Below are 19,575 nucleotides of genomic sequence, written 5' to 3'. Positions count from 1 at the left end.
TAACAAAGTACCACAAACTGAGTGTCTTAATCAACAGAAATTTATTGCCTCACTGTTCTGGAGGTCAGACATTGAAGTCAAGGTGTTGAAGGAGTTATTTTCTTCTGACAACTGTGAGGGAGAATCTGTTCCATGTCTCTCTCTCTTAGCTCATGATGGTTTGCTGTCAATCTCTGGTGTTCCTTGGCCTGTAGATGCATCACCCTGACCAATGCCTTCAGTTTCCTCTGTTGTTCTCCTGTATGCATGTCTTTTCCTGTCTCCAAGTTTCTTCTTTTAATTAAAAGAACAATTGTCGTATAGGATCAAGGCCCACACTAATGACCTCATTTAAAATCGACTATATCTGCAAAAATCCTATTTCCAAATAAAATCATATTCTGAAGTACTGGGAATTAGGACATACATATCTTTTTGCGGGGACATAATTAAACTACTAACAACATTTGATAAGATTCATCACTAAGTTTGTTTGTCAAATTCATATATAAATGCATTAACAAACATTATTGATGGCATATAACAAAGACCCATGAATTGACAGAGAACAACACAGACTGAAGATGCTAAAGGGTTAGTTTAGTAGAAGCTTAAAAACCTACAACTACGGTACAAACTTGTTAACACAAGTCCAGAGGTCATTAATAAAGGTACCATTAAAAATGTATTTTAAAATCCCTATATGTATATTTATTAATTCAGAATATTTCCTGTGCCAATATGTATTATGTTATTCCATGATGATCCACAATCTAGCATTTCAAATGTGTTTGATTCTGGAGTACTTTTTTATTTTGTTTTCCATGCAAAAGTCATCAAACTTGGAGTGGTGCATAGTTTAACATGAAGTTGAAATGCTTGTATAGATTACATATTCTAACAATAATCATTAACATTACATGGGTTAAAAAAAATGTTTGTTCAAAATACAATTTTATATGGGCCCACATAGGAATACATCAGATAAGAAACTATTCATTTAAATATTGTTATACTGTCATTCATTTGGGGAGCAGCAAAGCATCATCAAACACGAAAAGTAGGAAAAAATAAGACAACAAAATTCAGATTTTCCTGAGGGCTTCAGTGTTATAACATTTTGAAAAAAGCTGTATCTAAAGAATATAGCATATCCTCAACTCTTAGCAATTTTTCAGAATACACTCATGCTTGCTGGATAAGTAAGAATGTGAGAAATCCATATTTTATAACTGAAACCATACATACACTTTAATAAGTGTTTAAGGCAGTTATAGCTGCATTTATTACTGCATATTGTAAAACCATTCTATGAATGGCAGTAATATGCCAAATTTGAGAATATAAAATAATTTAAAGAACCACATGCAGTATACTTAATTACTTTAAACTAATATTTTTCTTTTGTGTAATTACAAAAAACTTCTTCCTTGAAAGAAGTTAGGAAAAAAGAAAACATTATAAAAAAGAAAAAAAGTCTCTATATTTCTTTTTTGCTACAATCACTTTTATCTTTAAGTGCATTTTAATTTTTTTTCCCAATAATATTGCTTGATGTGGAGAATTTGATGTAAGAATTAGTATGCTAAAAGATTCTAAAATGCTAAAAGAATTCCATTGTTTATAAAATATCTTTGAAATGTGGCATGAAAAACTTGGTTCATAATACTTTCCTTTCCAAATAACATTCCTAAAAATAATATTTTAATAAATATGTGTAGATACAGTGCCATATTGAAAAGTAATACCATCCAATGTGTCTGTTATTTATACTTCAAATAACTTTTGTTGGAATATTGTCAATTAAGTGTAAACAGGGTTTTCTAATGAGTTTTTTTAAATCACACAACCTATAAAATTCTGACTATAGAAAAGAACTTAACAAATAAGAAAGACAATATGCCATGTGTAGACTATCAAGAGATCAGTTTCTAGGCAAGCACACTCAGCAACTTAGTATATTATAAATATTTTCCAGATACAAAATGTGTAAGTTAAACTGAATGATGTAAAACTATTTAGCTATGATTTCTCTACTAGTATGGGAAGAAATTCAGGGCCAGAAAAATGACAGCTGTCAAAAACCACTGTGGCTTTTAAACACCTTTTCCGGCAATATTTGGCAAATTCCCAGCTATTTAATGGCAGTATAGTATAATATATCCCTAATTTTTAGTATATGAGGCTGGGTAATCCCTTCTTTATTCTTTTATAGGAGAGAACTGAACTGGCTAGTTGATTTTGAAAAAATTTAAATAATATGAGGTGGCCTTTGAGCAATTAATTGTTGGGAAATGGATATACAAGAGAACAATTAAGCTCAGACCATGTATCCTGCTTAGTGCAATTTCTGACGGCTCTTGACAACAGCTCCATATAGCAGATGGAATTTCTTTCACTGAGTTGCAATGCCCTACTTCCTGGCAAAGTACTTGATAAAGACAATTTTATGATATAGATGCCAACAATTTGCTTAGCTACCTCCCCACCCACATAAATTTGCAAAATTATGTTCTTCCTTACACATTTTAAGTTAAAATCTAAAAATTGTAATAAGTTGAAATAACTTTAGATAATATAATTTTGGTATCTTGCAAATATGGTTAGATTAAAATATAAGTACTAAGTAATCACTTAAAACATAATGGTAAAATATATGTTATAAAATTTATGTAATACAGTTAATAATTATATATGGACTATACATATGCATCACCTTCTCATACTTTTCTGAAATGGAAACATTTTTATCAATAAAAAATATTTTTGAAATTATCTGTGACTCAAGCAAATGTGAAAATATTTTTGTTTATTGGTTATATTTAGAATCAAAATAAACATACCATATTTTTCAAATGATAAAAATGTGTAATGAGATGAAAGTGGCTATTGTTTTCACTCAAATTATATATCCATGTGTATAAGTTATTTATTTTTAGGATGAGACAAGTTGTGATAGGATCTAACCAGAAAAAAGGCACATATTAGAAGATTGAATGTTAAGAATTGCTTTACCTAATTGTATGGGCTGAATTGCATGAGATAGCCTGAGAGAAAGAACAGACTGAGACTCTTGGATAAAACCTGAAGCTGCTATCCATGAGCAGAATTTTTTCTTCAGGAAAGCCTCAACTTTATTCTTACATTCTTTCAATTTATGAATCAAGTCCACTAAATTTTCTAAAATAAGTTCCCTTATTTAAAGTCAATTAGCTACAGATTTTATTCACATCCACAAAATGCCTTCACAGCAGCAAGTAAGTTAGTGTTTGCATAACCAGGTACTGTAACCTAGCCAATTTGAACGCACAAAAAGACCATCAAACAGTTTGATATCAGCATTTGAGAATCTGCTTTTTAATCCTCAGTTTTTCATATGATACATTTGCATACCAAGAATTATTTTTCACAAGTATAACTGGATGTAATTGAAGAATTTATGGTGTGTGTGTGTGTGTGTGTGTGTGTGTGTGTGTGTGTGAAGTTTTGTCATTAAACTCCTTAAATTGATTTAATATTATAGACTAAAATTCACATGCTGACCTCTCTGACAAATATAGATTTTTCAAATTTATCGGCTAAAAATTTTGTATTCAATTTATAGAAAATAATTGTTATATAATTCAGTTAACAAAGTCAGCAAATATTGTCAGACTAATCAGCCAACATACTGAAAATTATAAGAAAATTTATATAAATATATTAACATATATAAGCAACTTTAGTTTGATAGATGTACATGTAGGTACATGTAGACAAAGACATTGCACAGTCTTGCTCTGAATTTCAGAAAAGTATAATAAAAATATACTTCCATTTTCAATAATTTTTACTGACACTATGGCAGTTGTAAAGCTATTTTTCACAGCTTCAATCCACACATCTCTAGTCAGCATTGTGATGCTGGACCAGAACTCTGCAAGCCATATTTCTAATTTATCAACTAGTTCCCTATTATATTCTACCAGTGTGACATTATAAACTGAATGGCTGAGAAATCAGGGATTTTCTCTTTTTTCTTTGCTTCCTCTTGCATTGTTTTACCCTTGTTTTTGTTTGTTTGTTTGTTTTTGAAATTCCACAACATGAGTTTATTTCTATAGCAGTGAGTGTAATCTGTGAGCAGTTTCTGATTTATGTACAGAACCAGCCTCACAGAAATACAGATATGTAAATAGTTTATTATTATAGAAAGAGAGTTTATTCTTATAGAAATACACTACAAAAAAGTTTTAAAAGAAGGTACAGAGGTAGAAGTAAAATAATACAAGATGAAAAGTTGTATCTAAACAAGACACAAATAATCAGTAAAAAAATCAGAAACACTAATATGTATATCTCTGTACAAATACATTTGAAAATACTTAGGAATTTTCTAGAGAAATTCAGACAACCAAATAGACCCTGGTAGAGTTAGAAAGCTTAAGCAGATAAATGACCATACCATGAACACAGAAAATTATAAAGGAAATACCTTACACAAAAGAACCAGATTCAAATAGTTTTAAAAGGGAATTCTACCTAAACTTCAAAGACCATACTGTCCCAATGTGCCACAAATTGCTCAAGAGCACTTAAGATAAAAGAAATCGTCCTAATTTCTTTTTTTTTTTTTTCAGTTGGAGTCTCGCTCTGTTGCCCAGACTGGAGTGCAATGGCTGCTCCCGTCCACCACAGCCTCGACCTGCTGGGCTCCAGCGATCCTTCCGCCTCAGCCTTTCAAGTAGCCGGAATTACAGGCATGCGCTACCACGCCCGGCTGATTTTTTGATTTATTGTAGAGATGAGGTCTCGCTGCCCAAGCGGGTCTCGAACCCGTGGACTCAGGCAATCCACTCACCTCAGCCTCCCAAAGGTGCGGTATTACAGGCTGAGCCACCGAACCCACCTCCTAATTTCTTTTAAAAATTAGGGATAACATTGACACCCAAAACTACTAAAATAGATTTAAAAAAAAAAAAGAAAATTCATAGACCAAAATCACTCAAGAATATTGATGGAGTGGTACCTCAAGATGGCCGACTAGAAGTAGTTCATGCCCACCTTCTGCACTTACAGGAACAAAAATAGTGTATATTAGTCATATTTCAAATACATTCCCCAAAATAAAACTCTGTAATACAACATGAAAGTGACAGGAAAGACCAAAGGTGGGGAAGAAGAAAAGAGAGAAGCAGACTGCCAAACTAGGTTTGGCTGAGAGCTGGGAATGACTTCCCAATGTGGGGATAGGGTGAGTGAAAGACTTCCAGAAGCCCATATTCCCACCATGGAATTGTGCAATCCTGGCCAGGGAAGAACACCTTGACCATTCAACATATGAAACTTACTAAGGAACTGCTGGCAGATTGGAATGGAACTGCTCCAGGGAGAGAGCTTGTGCTGGGTCCTACATATTTTCTGAGACCTCAGTGGCTACAACAAGGCACTCTTTTCAAACATAGCCTTTGGCAGACTGCACAAGGTCCTGGGGCTGAGTGACACTGAGACTAAGGTGTTATGGAAACTATAGCTGTTATTGCTGGGGCTGTGGAGCAAGCAGGAAAGGCTCTTGAAGTTAGGGTTAGAAGCAAGCAAGACATGGACTGTAGCTGCAGTGCCAGGAAGCGAGTGCACTACCGGGAAAGAGACCGGGACACAGACAAAATGTGAAGTACTACTGAGACATGGTCATCAGCTGGGTGGAGTCTCTTGCAGTTGTTGTGGGGGTGTGAGCAAGGTACAGGCTACTGCCAACAGGGTTGAGGAGCAAGCCTCACTGAGGCTGGGGTATGAGAGGGACATGCAATTCTTATCCACCAGCCCAGGCTGTGGACACTGAGGGCAACCTCATCCATTTCTTTGGCAGGACCTAAGCACAGCTGCTGCCATCCCTCACTCAAGCATTCCAGCAGGGTCCTGATGATGTCCCCAGCCCCACACAACCTGGCTGGTTCCTGCTCTTTCCATTGGGGGGGACTGAGCACAAGTTTGTTCAGCCCAGGTTCTTTGGGATTGTGCAACCTAATCCACCAATTTATGACCCTCAGCACTCTTTCAGGGTACCTGAGGTTAGGGCTAAATTCCAGGCCACTACCACCTCAGCAGGCAACAAGCTGCAAGCACCCCACAGGGGCCTGAAGACTGGCACACATAGCCTACTGCAGCCACTGCCAACACCAATGTACACCACTCAGGGCTTATAAAATTGTCCCACTACTACTGCTGCTGTCAACCATGCCATGCCAACTGCCCAAGGGCCTGAAAACCTACTTAACCTGCCCAGCCCACCACTACTCATATGAGAATCCTAACAAGCCACCTGAAAGTGCAAGAATTACAGCAGCCACATAAAATAAATACTTAAGCTTATAATAAGAAATGTACAGAATCCTCATGGGAAAACTTTTTAAAAACTTAGAAAGATTAAATATATATGTTTATGTAAATACATATATATCTATATATATGTAATAAATTTATGGCCCAGTGTGGTGGCTCATGCATGTAATCCTAGCACTTTGAGAGGCTGAGGCGAGAGGATTACTTTAGCCCAGGAGTACATGACCACTCTAGGCAACATAGTGAGACCTCATCTCTATACTTAAAAACCTGGTCCACTACCGGAAAGAGTGAGGGCCACCTAGAACCCAAACTTCACCTGTATGCAGCCTACTTATGCTATTAAGTCCTCACTTGGCTTGGTGGCTCAGCCTGTAATGCCGCGCCTTTGGGAGGCTGAGGTGAGTGGATTGCCTGAGCCCGTGGGTTCGAGACCCACCTGGGCAGCAAGATCTCATCTCTACAATAAATCAAAAAATCAGCCAGGCTTGGTAGTGCATGCCTGTAATTCCAGCTGCTTGGAAGGCTGAGGCGGAAAGATCGCCAGAGCCCAGCAGGTCGAGGCTGCGGTGACCGGGAGCGGCCACTGCACTCCAGTCTGGGCCACAGAGTGAGACTCCAACTCAAAAAAAAAAAAAAAAAAATCCTCACTTGTACTCCACAACTCTACAACAATTAAATAATTTAAAAAAATAAAAATATATTAAAAATAACAAAAATGTATATCTATGTTTTAATATAAATACATTTAAAATATACTCACATATATTTTAAAGTGTATATATATCATATACATGTATATAGACTTGGCATTTGAAAAGGCTTTTCATGTTCTTTGATAGCATTATAAAGATGTCATTCCCTCTTAAATCAATTTGTTAACATAATATTATTCCAATGAAGTTACCACCAAGCCATTTTATTGATTCTGAAGGTCATATGGTAGATAAACAGGTACAAATGGCCAAAAACAAAACAAAACAAAAAAACACCTTGGGACTAGAGGAGAAGGGGAAACTAAAATACTATGGAGAGTAGTCCTACTATGGAGATTAGTCCTGCCAGACTTTAAAATATACTAGGCTTCTATAATTAAAACAATGTTGTATTGTCATATAAATAGAGGAAAAACTAGTGGAGACAAAATAGATAGCCCAGAAATAGATTTAAGTACATAATGTCCGAAACTATGCAAGTCAAAGGATGATGAAGAGACATATTTAATATGAATATTAAAGTATCTGTTGGGTTGTGGGGAGGGGAGAAAAAATGTCTGTTACTAGAAAAGTACTTTGAAAAAAAGGATATAATAAAAGTATGTCATGTAAATATTAATCCAAACAACCTGAAGTTACATTTTAACATAAGAGCAGTTAAATGTTAGTAAAAGATATATTACTGGGGGACACATAACATTAATAAGTGTACCTAATCTCAAACCAGGCAAAGTGGAAACCAAAGGGAGGATCAAAATTGACCTGTACAATGACCACTTATTTCTCTAATCCTGAATTGTACCCTACATTTTTAAAAGTTAAAAAAATGAAATATTACCAGAATAAAGTAAGACTCATAATAATTATTTCAACTTATGGAGAGGACATAACAATCTTAAATATTTTGAGAAAATGAGCTTCAAAGAATTTCCAAATGCAAAATCTGACAGAAATTAAAGGAGAGACAGACAAATCTAGTTGAGATAGTTGACAAATCTAGTTGAGATAGTTGTCTGTCTCTTGGATTTTACCACACTGTCATCCAGTAATTATTGGAACAAATAGAAAATTAATAAGGATATAAAACACTTAAATATTGTCAACTAATTGACCTAGTATTTATAAAGAGACTTACATGAAAATAATACATACACATACATTATTGTCAAAGGTACTTAGATCATTCTCAAAGATGGATAGTATTTTAAACCATATAAAGCACCATGAAATTTCAAAAAATCCTCAATAAATTGAAGAATACCACTTTTATTCTCTAGCCACAATGAAATAAACTGAAAATCATTGCAGAAATTTATCTAAAAATTGTCCTTATATTTGAAATTAGACTAAACTTTACTAATATGTGAATAAAAAATAGGGACTAATTAAACTGTCAAAATTTAGGAAATTACATTAAATTTAGGTTTAGAGAAAAATTATTAAAACGCTCATATTAGAAAAACACAAAAATCTCAAATCAATGTTCAACTTTTCATGGTTTTTTAAAGAAATTAGATGGACAATCTTAAACTCAAAACAGAGATATTACAACAGAATTGAAGAGACTCAAGAAAATATAAAACAATAAAAATACAGAAAAACAATTACACCAACAGTAGTTTCTTTCAAAGGATAAATAAAACGTATAAATTCTATTATGAAAACAAATCACGAAAATACAAAATTTAACAATGTCAGAAAAGGATGAAAAGAAATTGCAAAGCCTATAGATATTAGAACAATAAAGTATATCGTGAACAATTATTTTCAATATATTTGATTTAAGCAAATTTTTAAATGGCCAAAGCCTATTAAAAAGTAATAGGCAACCAAAATAGACCAATATCAACTAAAGAAATTTAAAATGTTTCCATTAGAGAAAACCTCTTTCCATGTCTTCATAGAAGTTTAGCAAACATTTATAAGAGAAATAATACCAATCTATACAAATTTATCATAGAATAAAAGAAGAAAAAATACTAATGACTAATTGGATGATACCAGCATCACAAGTAGACCTTTCAAACACACTATAAGAAAATATACCTGCAGACTAATATCTCTCAGCGACATAGCTGCAAACGTCATTACCTAGAATTTTAGGTAATTAAACAATTTAATAGTGGATTAAAAGTTAGTATTACGATACCAAGTAGGATTCACATTAGGAAAAAAAAATTTTAATGTTTAAAAAACAATCACCATGTAAATAAATAAGATATTCATATGATAAGTTTTAATATCAGAAAACATATTGAAATATTACCATTCATAATTTTTTAATCTCCATAATTCATAAGAAAACATACTCGACCTGATAAAGGCCTTTTAAAACCTACAAGCAACATTATGATTAACAATGATGGTCTGAATATTTTCCTGTAAAATCTGAAACAAGGTGAGGAAGCATGCTGTCTCCACATAAACTCAACTTGTAATGGAGGTACTAGCCAGTGCAACAGGTAAAGCATAAATAAGAGACAGAGATTAAAAAGAAGATACAAAAACAATCTTTATTTGCCAACAGCATAATCATTTACATAGAAAGTCCTAAGGAACTTTAAATTATAATCGAGTTTATACAATTGACAGGATATCAATAGGTAAATATTAGTCATGTTTCCATTTCTAAAAATGAACACTTGGAAATTGAAATTTAAAGGCCGGGCATGGTGGCTCATGCCTATAATCCCTGCACTTTGGGAGACTAAGGAAGAAAGATTGCTTGAGCCCAGGAGTTCAAGACCAACCAGGGCAATATAGCGAGACGTTGTCTCTACAAAAAATTAGCCAGAGATGGTGGTGTGCACCTGTAGTTCCAGCTACTTGGAAGGCTGGGGCAGAAGGATTATCCAAGCCCAGGAAGTCAAGTCAAGACTGCAGTGAGCTGGGATCACACCACTGTACTCTAGCCTGGGCAACAGAATAAAACCTTAACACAGAAAGAAAGAAAGAAATTAATTAAAAATAAATAAATTGAAATTGAAATTTTAAGAGAGATCACTTACAAGAGCATCAAAAATTCAATGTATTTAGTAATAGATAAGATGAAATATGAATATAACCCTTATAGTGACGACTATTAAATATTGCTTAGAGAAATTATAGAAGACACAAATAGAGAGAAATATACTCATAGAGCAGAAGGCTCAGTATTGTTAATATGTCAAAAGTTAATCTATAGTTACAATACAATCTCAATCAAAACCCCAAATGGTTGTTTCCTATAAAATTGACAAACTGCTTCTAAAAATGCAAAAATATCTCAGAAAACCAAAACAATTTGAAAAAGAAAAGAGATAAATGATTCATATTATTTGATTTTAAGACCTACAATAAAACCACAATTATTTAGAGTATGTTGTATGAGGATGGACAAACAGATCATTGGACTACATGAAAGAGTCTCGAAATAAACCAAGATATATCTGGTCAACTGATTTTTCAAAATGATGTCAAGGTAAAATAGTCTTTTCAACAAATTGTGCTGGAACAATTAGATATCTCTACACAAACAAAAATCTAAACCTCTACCCTTACTTCTCACTGAAATAATAAAAACTTAACTTGAAGTGGATCATAAATTCAAATGCAAGCACTAAAAACATAAAACTAAAAAAATAGGAGAAATTATTTGTGATCTTGATTAGCTATAGATGTTTTAACAAAGGCACAATAAGCATAAATCATAGAATTAAAAAATGAAATTTGACTCCATAAAAATATTCTTTTCAAAGTACACATAATAAATAAAAAAGCAGGTTACCAGGAAAAAAATTTATAATTTGCATAACTGATAAAGAACATGTATCCAGGATATATATATTTGGATAAGCATGTCATCAAATAAGATGTAAGCATAGAAATGACAAATCAACACATGAAAAAGTGCTCAACATCATCAGTTATTAGGAAAGCAGAGGATAGAGTAAATCTCAGACCTGTTGAGGCACAGCTCCCGACACTCATGGACTGTCACCAGTCTCCACCTTAAGATGCTATGGGAAAAAAGTCAGTGTAGACTTTACCTTATTTTGCTAAATACCTAAGGGAGTATTAGTTGAGTAGAGTGTCTAATACATTTTTTTAAAATCCACTTTGTGATATGTTACATTTAAATACTTTCATCTCTATGCTGTATCCATATACTGAACAATTTTTCAGAGAAAAACTAAATTTGAAATTCTATAACCCTACAAATGTCAGTTAGGTTTTTAGATTGCCCAGTCCACAGAAAACTAAGGCAAGGGCTACTGTATCTCTTATAAATAAAAAAAGCTTTGGCCTCATTAATGAAATTATTGAACAGACAGATTTTAGACAAACAAAATTGTGCATGTACTTCAGGTAATTCATGCTCACTTACTAATAATATCTAGATTCCAAACTATCTACTGAATGCCCTTTGGAGAGTAAAATAAACTCACCTTTGTGTTCTTAATTCCAGACCGGCTAGGAAAAGCTTCCCAGAATGATGTTTAGTGTTCATGTGTGAGTCTTTTCTCTTTGATTTCACTATTAGACACCCAATATTTGGAAATTCAGCATCTAATATCTTTATTTTATTTTATCTTTATTTTATTTTATCTTTATTTTATGGTTCATGTGGCATTTTAAGGTGTCTATAATGTACAGTTGCCCCTTAGTATCTGCAGGGGAATATGGTTCCAGGACTCTCTCCACAACATGTGAATACCAATATCTGAGGATGCTCAAGTTCCTGATATAAAATGGTGTAGTATTTGCTTATGGCCTATCCACATCCTCTTATATACTTTAAATATCTCTAGATTACCACATTTAATACAATTCAAAGGTTATGTAAATAATTTTCATATTTTGTTGGTTTTATTTGTATTATTTTTTAGTGTTTTTAAAAAAATACTTTTAATCCAAAGTTGTTTGAATCCAAAGATGTGAAATTCACAATGTAGATATGGATAGTCAACTGAAAGATATCCATGTAAATAATTAATTTTTTTCTTAAGGAACTACAATTACTTGATTTAGAAATAACCAGTACCATATATACATATATATGTTGTAACATAGCAGTTTTTTGTTTTGTTTTGTTTTGTTTTTTTGAATTGGAGTCTCGCTCTGTCGCCCAGACTGGAGTGCAGTGGCCGCTCTCGGCCACCGCAGCCTTGACCTGCTGGGTTCCGGCGATCCTTCCGCCTCAGCCTTCCAAGTAGCCAGAATTACAGGCATGCGCTACCACGCCCGGCTGATTTTTTGATTTATTGTAGAGATGAGGTCTCGGCAAGTTGCCCAGGCAGGTCTCGAACCCGGGGCTCAGGCAATCCACTCACCTCAGCCTCCCAAAGGCGCGGGATTACAGGCTGAGCCACCAAGCCCAGCGATCATATCTTTGAAGTTTTATATGTTGTACTAAATTTTCTAAATTTCTTATTATGGCTTTAAATGTGTTTATTCTTCAAGATCTCAGTTATTTAACACTATAACAAAAATGTACTATTTTAACTGGGCATTGAGAATTGTACCAGTTAAGCAAATTCTTAGACACTAAAGAGTGCATAACATTCATATTCTAATAAAAGTTAATTTCTAAAATTTTGAATACAAAGTGGTTTATTGATCATAAATCGAATGTACATATATATGTATACTCATATTCTTTTTAAGGCATCTATTTTTAAAATGTAATAATGGCATATAAAGGTGAACAGTTTCATGCAATATTTTGCAGAATGGTATTATTAGAACATTTCTCTGTACTTAAAAAATAAACAAACAGATAAGAAGGTAACCGGAAAGACCTTTACTTGGAGTCATTTTCAATTAGGTACTTTAGCTATTTAGAGTCTGGTGCTAATGAGGTCAAGGCAAAGGGTCTAATCCCCACATGGGCCAATTAACATTGTTCTGCGTCCAGATCTCAGACAACATATTTTGCAAAGTGCCCTACTTACAAAAGGGAAACCAGATGATACAATGTTGATGGATCAGTCAAATCCAGGAAATCTCAGTTGACTAACATTCAGGCAACTTCACTGTCTCGCTGTAGTTCTGTTATGTTTCAGCTAGTCACTTTAAATTCTAAAATTATGCTTTGTATAATTTCTAGTCTTTGTATACTTTTCCCTTGAATCCTCTGTGTTATTCATACTTTTAGGAATTAAAATTCTTCTCATCACTTACATCTTAGGACATTTGGCATCTCTTCCACAAATCACCACCATATTCTCTCAAATTATAAGACTTTTATTTATTATAATCATGTGATATTAATCTTATATATACGTGGTAAAATCTGCTAGAAAATAAAAGCTTGAATTAGATATACTGTGTTACTATTCATCTTTATAACTCAGTGTGTCTTTAAAAAAATCTATTTCCACAAATGTTTTCTGAAGGAATAATTAAATTTAAAAGCGTGAAGCAAAAGAATAAAGGTAGTTCCAAAGTTGCAGTTAATTGCTTGGCCTTTAATTCAGAGCATGCAGTTCATTTTACAGTATAATTTTATTTCTAAAGACAAACAATTTCTATACACAATAACTCTTTTTTGCTAGTATTTTTATGTTTATTATTTATTTATTAAGTTGGGGTCTCACTCCATCGCCCAGGCTGGAGTGCAGTGGCAAGCTCACCGCCATCAGAGTCAACCTGTTGGGCTCAGGCGATCCTTCCGCCTCAGCCTTCCAAGTAGTGGGAATTACAGACGTGTGCTATCACACCAGGCTAATTTTTTGACTTTTTTGTAGAGATGAGGTCTCGCCAAGTTGCTCAGGCTGTTCTCGAATCCATAGGCTCGAGAACATAGGCGGTACCCTCACCTCGGCCTCCCAAACTGCTAGGATTACAGGCTTGAGCCACTGCACCCGACCACATTTTGCCGGTCTTTTTAAGGTACAAGTTTGAACATGGTAGTATTTTCAATTTCTATGCAAATTTTTATTACATATTAATTAGGAGTACTTTAGCACCAGGTAATAATGTCTGACTTTTATTTCTCCTAAAAATAAGTATAGTATTGTTTGGAAGAGTATCAGGTTCAGAGAAGCAAATTTAGAAAATAGGCGTTAATTAATAAGGCGATTTCAGAGGAGGAAAAACTTGAAAGTTCCCAAATCATCTTTTATCAGGAACAGTCTACCCCAAAAGCAAGCATACTATTAAAAAAAAAAAGATCTTGGTTCTTGCTTTAATACAATTCAATAGCTATGAGTTACTCACTCAGGATTTGCAATTTGTGGAAGACTGACAATCTTATATTGAAGCTTTGATATCACTGGGGTCTGTGATATAATGGGTGCTACACATACACGAAGAATTTTAAATTTTGACTTTTGACTTTTTTCTAAGTAAAGCAATATATAATAGCACTGAGATATATTGTTAACACAGAAACATGAAGATACTCATCACACTGTAATGTTTATCTCTTTATCAGATTTTAGTGCCTACTTTTAAATCTTGTGAATGCAAAAATTATATTGGATTATATTTGCATATATGTTAAAGTGTTAATTTGCTTGATGTATGTATTTAATTTTCTCTAGATATACATGTAAAAGGGAAGAAAGTGTATATTTACTTTCATGAAATTCTAACCTATAACTGTCAGAGTTTCAAGTAAAAAAAAATCAATACTATGAAAGTTCAATATTTCATATTAAAATTAAATGAACTGGTATCCTCTCTGTGTCTCTATCTTCCTTGTTTCTCCTTTAGCACTTACTAATATTTCAAATAATTATTTAATTGCCTTTTTACTTTATAATGCTACCTGATAATAATGCCATAAATATAAATATTTTCGTTAAATATTTCTTGAGTTTTGAAGCCACTAAATTGTTTATCTTAGTTTTAGCACCCATCTTCCTGCTGGGTGCATAATGTAATTTTCAGTTAACATGCACTGAATTGAACTACCGCAGAAAAAGAAAAAGTGTAGGCCACTAGTAAAAACATAATAAAGAAAGAATTATTTCAAACCACTTTTGTGAACTAAAGTTAGACCTATGTTTAGAGTTTGGAAGGTGGAGGGAAGAGTTCTATTTTATTATTTTAAAAAATGCTTTACATTTTAAATGCATCAATGTTTAATAAAATGTTATGATTCATCCTTCAATACTAGAACTTTTTTATAAAGCTTCTTTTTGAAAATAGAACTGTTGAAGAGTGAATCAGGAAAACAGTAACTGTCTCGGAGAAGTTTGTATCATAACAGCTTCCCTCGCTCTGTATAGAACACAGGAAGGGAATACATGATCTAAATGTGGTGTCTCCAGTGAAAAAGCAGGAATGCTAGATGACAAAAGATAAAACGTAATAGTGTTGGGCAGAAAGCATTTAAAATTAATAGATCTGGGATTATGTAGCCTTAGCTAGCTGGTTGAACATCTTTCCCCAAATCCATTTATGTTACACATAGTGGTTTTAGTTTTCTTTCTTTTTTTTTTTTTTAGTGCTCATTAACATTACAATGTTTACTGTGTACAAGGATATTGAAGTTCTTATGACCACAGGTTATAGTACTGTTGTCTCATGTATTGTTGAAACTGAAATGGTCTGTGTTTGCGTTCCTTTTTTTTTTTTTTTTTGAGTTGGAGTCTCACTCTGTCACCCAGACTGTAGTGCAGTGGCCGCTCCCAGCCACCGCAGCCTCGACCTGCTGGGCTCCGTCGATCCTTCCGCCTCAGCCTTCTGAGTAGCTGGAACTACAGGCACGCGCTACCACGCCTGGCTAATTTTTTGATTTATTGTAGAGATGAGGTCTCGCCAAGTCGCCCGGGCAGTACTCGAACCCGCGGGCTCAGGCAATCCACTCACCTCAGCCTCCCAAGGCATGGGATTACAGGCTGAGCCCCTGAGCCCGGCTTGTGTTTACATTCTTAAATGGTGTATGAAATAGAATGAATGCTGTTGTATAGAAAATTACAATGTCCATTATGAGTGTCAAAATATGTCTTGAAAGCAGCTACACTTTGGTCTTTAAATACTTTTAATAAATTTATTTTGATAAGTAAAAAAAGAAAATAGAATTCGCTTATATTTCTAACTAAATATAAGATGACATTTCTATATGTGGTTGCAATTTGAAATATACAGAATATATTTCTTTAGTTTGGAGCTTGAATGGATATATGCTAATCTCTACTAATCTTATTAAAACATCAAGATAGCATTGTTTCTAAATTAAACATAATATGATTACCATGTTCATTTTTCTTGAATTTATTTTTTATTTATGGAATATTGCTGTGATAGTACTATAACTATATGTTTTTAATTTACATATAAAATAATTAACTAACAATTCTTAGGAGAAAGGGTGAGTATATCTTTGATATATAAATACTATCAGACAAGTAGTCCTATTTATTTATAATATGTTCCAGATTTATTTCTAAGACAAATGACATAGTTAAAAGGAGATAATTAGAAATAGAAGATCTTGAAATTTATCATATTGAGAAAAGAACTAAATATCCCAAAATACTGTAGCAAGATCACTTAAAAAGATAAATTTATTATTGAGCTTTGTATTATTTTATTACAAGTTAGGAAATTTAATAGAAATTGCAAATTTAATAAAATTATAGAACAAAAATATGGAAGCACTTCTGGTTTAGACTAGCATTGCTGTGTCTTTAAGAAACTACAGAAACAGCTGTATTTTTATTGGAAAGATAAAGCATATTTACTTTAAAAATCCAAAGGATACATAAATATATATTTTCTATATGGAAATATAGAATGATTTTTTTTAAGTGGCAGTCTCATTCTGTCACTCAGGTTGGAGTGCTGTGGCACACTTATGGCCACCACAGCCTGGACCTGCTGGGCTCAGGTGATGTTACTGCCTCAGCCTTCCATGTAGCTGGAATCACAGGTGTGCGCCACCACGCCCAAACAATTTTTTTATTTATTGTAGAGATGATGTCTTGCCATGCTGTGCAGGCTGGTCTCGAACCTCTGGTCTCAGGCAATTCTCTCACCTCCACCTCCTTAAGTGCTAGGATTACAGACATGAGCCACCACATCTGGCTTAGAATAAAATTTTATCGCAGATTAACAGTTATCACAAACAACTATTTTTGTTTCCACGTGTCTAACTTTACTATGCATATTTATATATACATGTATTTATATAAAGAGATATACTAAACATGCTATTTTCTGTCTATTCTTATTGTAGGTAAGATGCTATCATGTTACATATTACAAAGTGTTACACAAAATTATATGTAAATATGTGTACATATACTTCATAACATGTAATATTACACTAAAGATATTATTTATATTTATAAAAAAATTTTTTGAGTTGGAGTCTCACTCTTGTCGCCCAGGCTGGAGTGCAATGGCACACTCATGGCCACTGCAACCTCGACCAGCTGGGCTCAGGCAATCCTTCCATTTCAGCCTTCCAAGTAGTTGGTACTACAGATGCATGCCACCATGTTCAGCTAGTTTTTGTGATTTATTGTAGAGACGAGGTCTCACCAAGTTGCCCAGGCTGGTCTCGAACCCCTGGGCTCAGGTAATCTTCTCCCTTCAGCCTCCCAAAGTGCTGGGATTGCAAGCTGAGCCACCACGCCCAGCCTATATTTATAAAAATTAATGTTAACTTCCATATATGTTAAAGAAACATAGTCTATCTTATTTATCATATATTGTTAGTATATTATAAACTATATATAATATAATTTCATATACTCTTTCTCACCATTGCATTTTTTTTTTCTTTTACAGCTAAGGACTTGTGTCAGAAAAAGAAATTGGCCAAAAATGATATCCAATATCCTCACTGCCTAAGGCAGCTGGGTCCTTCTTCACAAAGTCTATGAAAGAAGGAGCCACCAAATTGGCCTCTCAGCAGACTCGGGTGTAGAGGTCAAAGTCTATGTGCTTGGAGTAGTAGAATTGACCATCAGGGGGATCCAGCTTCCAACAGTAAACACCATCCAGGAAGTAGCTTTCATTCACCCAGGTCTGCATCTGGGCACTGGTGTCGGGCCCACATAGTTTGGCACCTATGTTCTCCTGCTTATATTCTTACATTATATCCACTAAACCTTCTCCCCAGGACTCATCTTCTCCTCTCTGGTCTGGAGTTGGGGTTTCCAGCTCCCCCTCCACCACATGTGAGAGATGGTTTGAGGCCATGAATTCCCAGGGTCTGGCACCCCAAACCCTTCAGCTTCATGGTTAATCATTTCCTCATTTTCTAGTACATGCCAAAGTTGCCCCGGATCACCATCTGGTCACCCAACGTCAAGAGCAAGTCCTGGTGCTGAGGAGAACTGGGGCACCCATGCCCCTTGCTACCCCCTTTGCTTCCTCATTGGGCCACAGATACCTCAGAACTCCAGCCATTTTCTCTCTAGGGAAAAGAAACTCCAGAAGTCCTTCCAGGAGTTCTTGGATACTCATTGGTGTCTGGCTCAAGTTGTCTTCCTCTGAGTCTGAGGCCTGGTGCTAAACAGGTGGCTGCTCCCTAATCTTCACCCAGTCAATGTTATCCAGCCAGCTGTTTGGGATCTGAGTACCCCGGTTCAGAAAGTAGTTGCCAGCAGCATCAATGTGGCCTTCTTCCATCTCTTCCTGAAGGTTGAAGGGTGTGATCTGTGCAGCCCACTCTGGGGAGTGTGACTGCTTCCTGACCTTCTACATCCTCTGAGGCCAGGATGTCATATTTGCCAGGCCTTTATCATCATCGTCATCCTCATCATCCTCATCCTCATCATGTCTGGAGTAATTTGCCTTTGAAGCAACTCCCAGGAGTCCCTGTCCCAGCCACAGCGCTCACCAGCTTCTTGGGGACACTGATTTCGTCCTCATCCTGATCATCTCCCACACCTTGGAATGTCACTTTCCTCTTTGGCATGAGGGGACAAAAGGGACTGGGGTTCCAGATGAGGCACAGGAGAGAAAATAAGAGATCACCATCTATGATTTTATATTTATATATCTGATGTCATCATTCTAGGTACATACTTCAATAATTTTATTTATGTTTGTTCAAAAAAACCCAAATATTTTGTAGTTATTTCTGTTTAAAAAATAACTTTAATATTAGCTGTGCATGGTAGCCCACACCTGTAGTTCCAGCTACTTAAAGGCAGAGGTGGAAGGATTGTTGGAGTCCTGCAGGTGGTAGCTGGAGTTGCCGTGAGCTTGCCACCACACTCCAGCCTGGGCGATGGAGTGAGACTCCAATTCTAAACAAATAAATAAATACTTTATTTAAATAGTTTATATACACTCAAACTTATTATTTGTATAGCATCTTACTAGACCTTTTAATGTAGATATAAGTAATCTTCTTTGATAATTAAAATATTACATAAAATTAATACTTTATTGAATTATTTATGCATCTTCAGAGTTTGGTTGTTTTTTCTCCCCAGAACTCATATGTATTAGTACTTTTATTTTTGTAAGCAAGGTTCTTCAAAGAGGGATTTCTTAGTCAAATGTATGACTGTTTTAAACTTGAATATATATGCAAGAAGTTAGAATTTTTTCTTAGAGAGTTTTACAAAATTGAGCTCTCATGTTAACAAGAAAATCTCTTTTATTTAAT

The 19,575-nt window shown here is 34.5% G+C and overlaps 1 pseudogene; it reads right to left on the bottom strand.

The window, feature by feature from the left end:
* Nucleotides 1-17,861: 17,861 nt before the first annotated feature.
* Nucleotides 17,862-18,876, bottom strand: LOC103273599 (annotated as a pseudogene).
* Nucleotides 18,877-19,575: the final 699 nt, after the last annotated feature.

This window comes from Carlito syrichta, unplaced genomic scaffold (genome assembly GCF_000164805.1).
Source record: "Carlito syrichta isolate Samal-C Ts95f unplaced genomic scaffold, Tarsius_syrichta-2.0.1 Scaffold314100, whole genome shotgun sequence".
NCBI lineage: Eukaryota > Metazoa > Chordata > Mammalia > Primates > Tarsiidae > Carlito > Carlito syrichta.
This window is presented reverse-complemented; position numbering and strand designations above follow the sequence as displayed.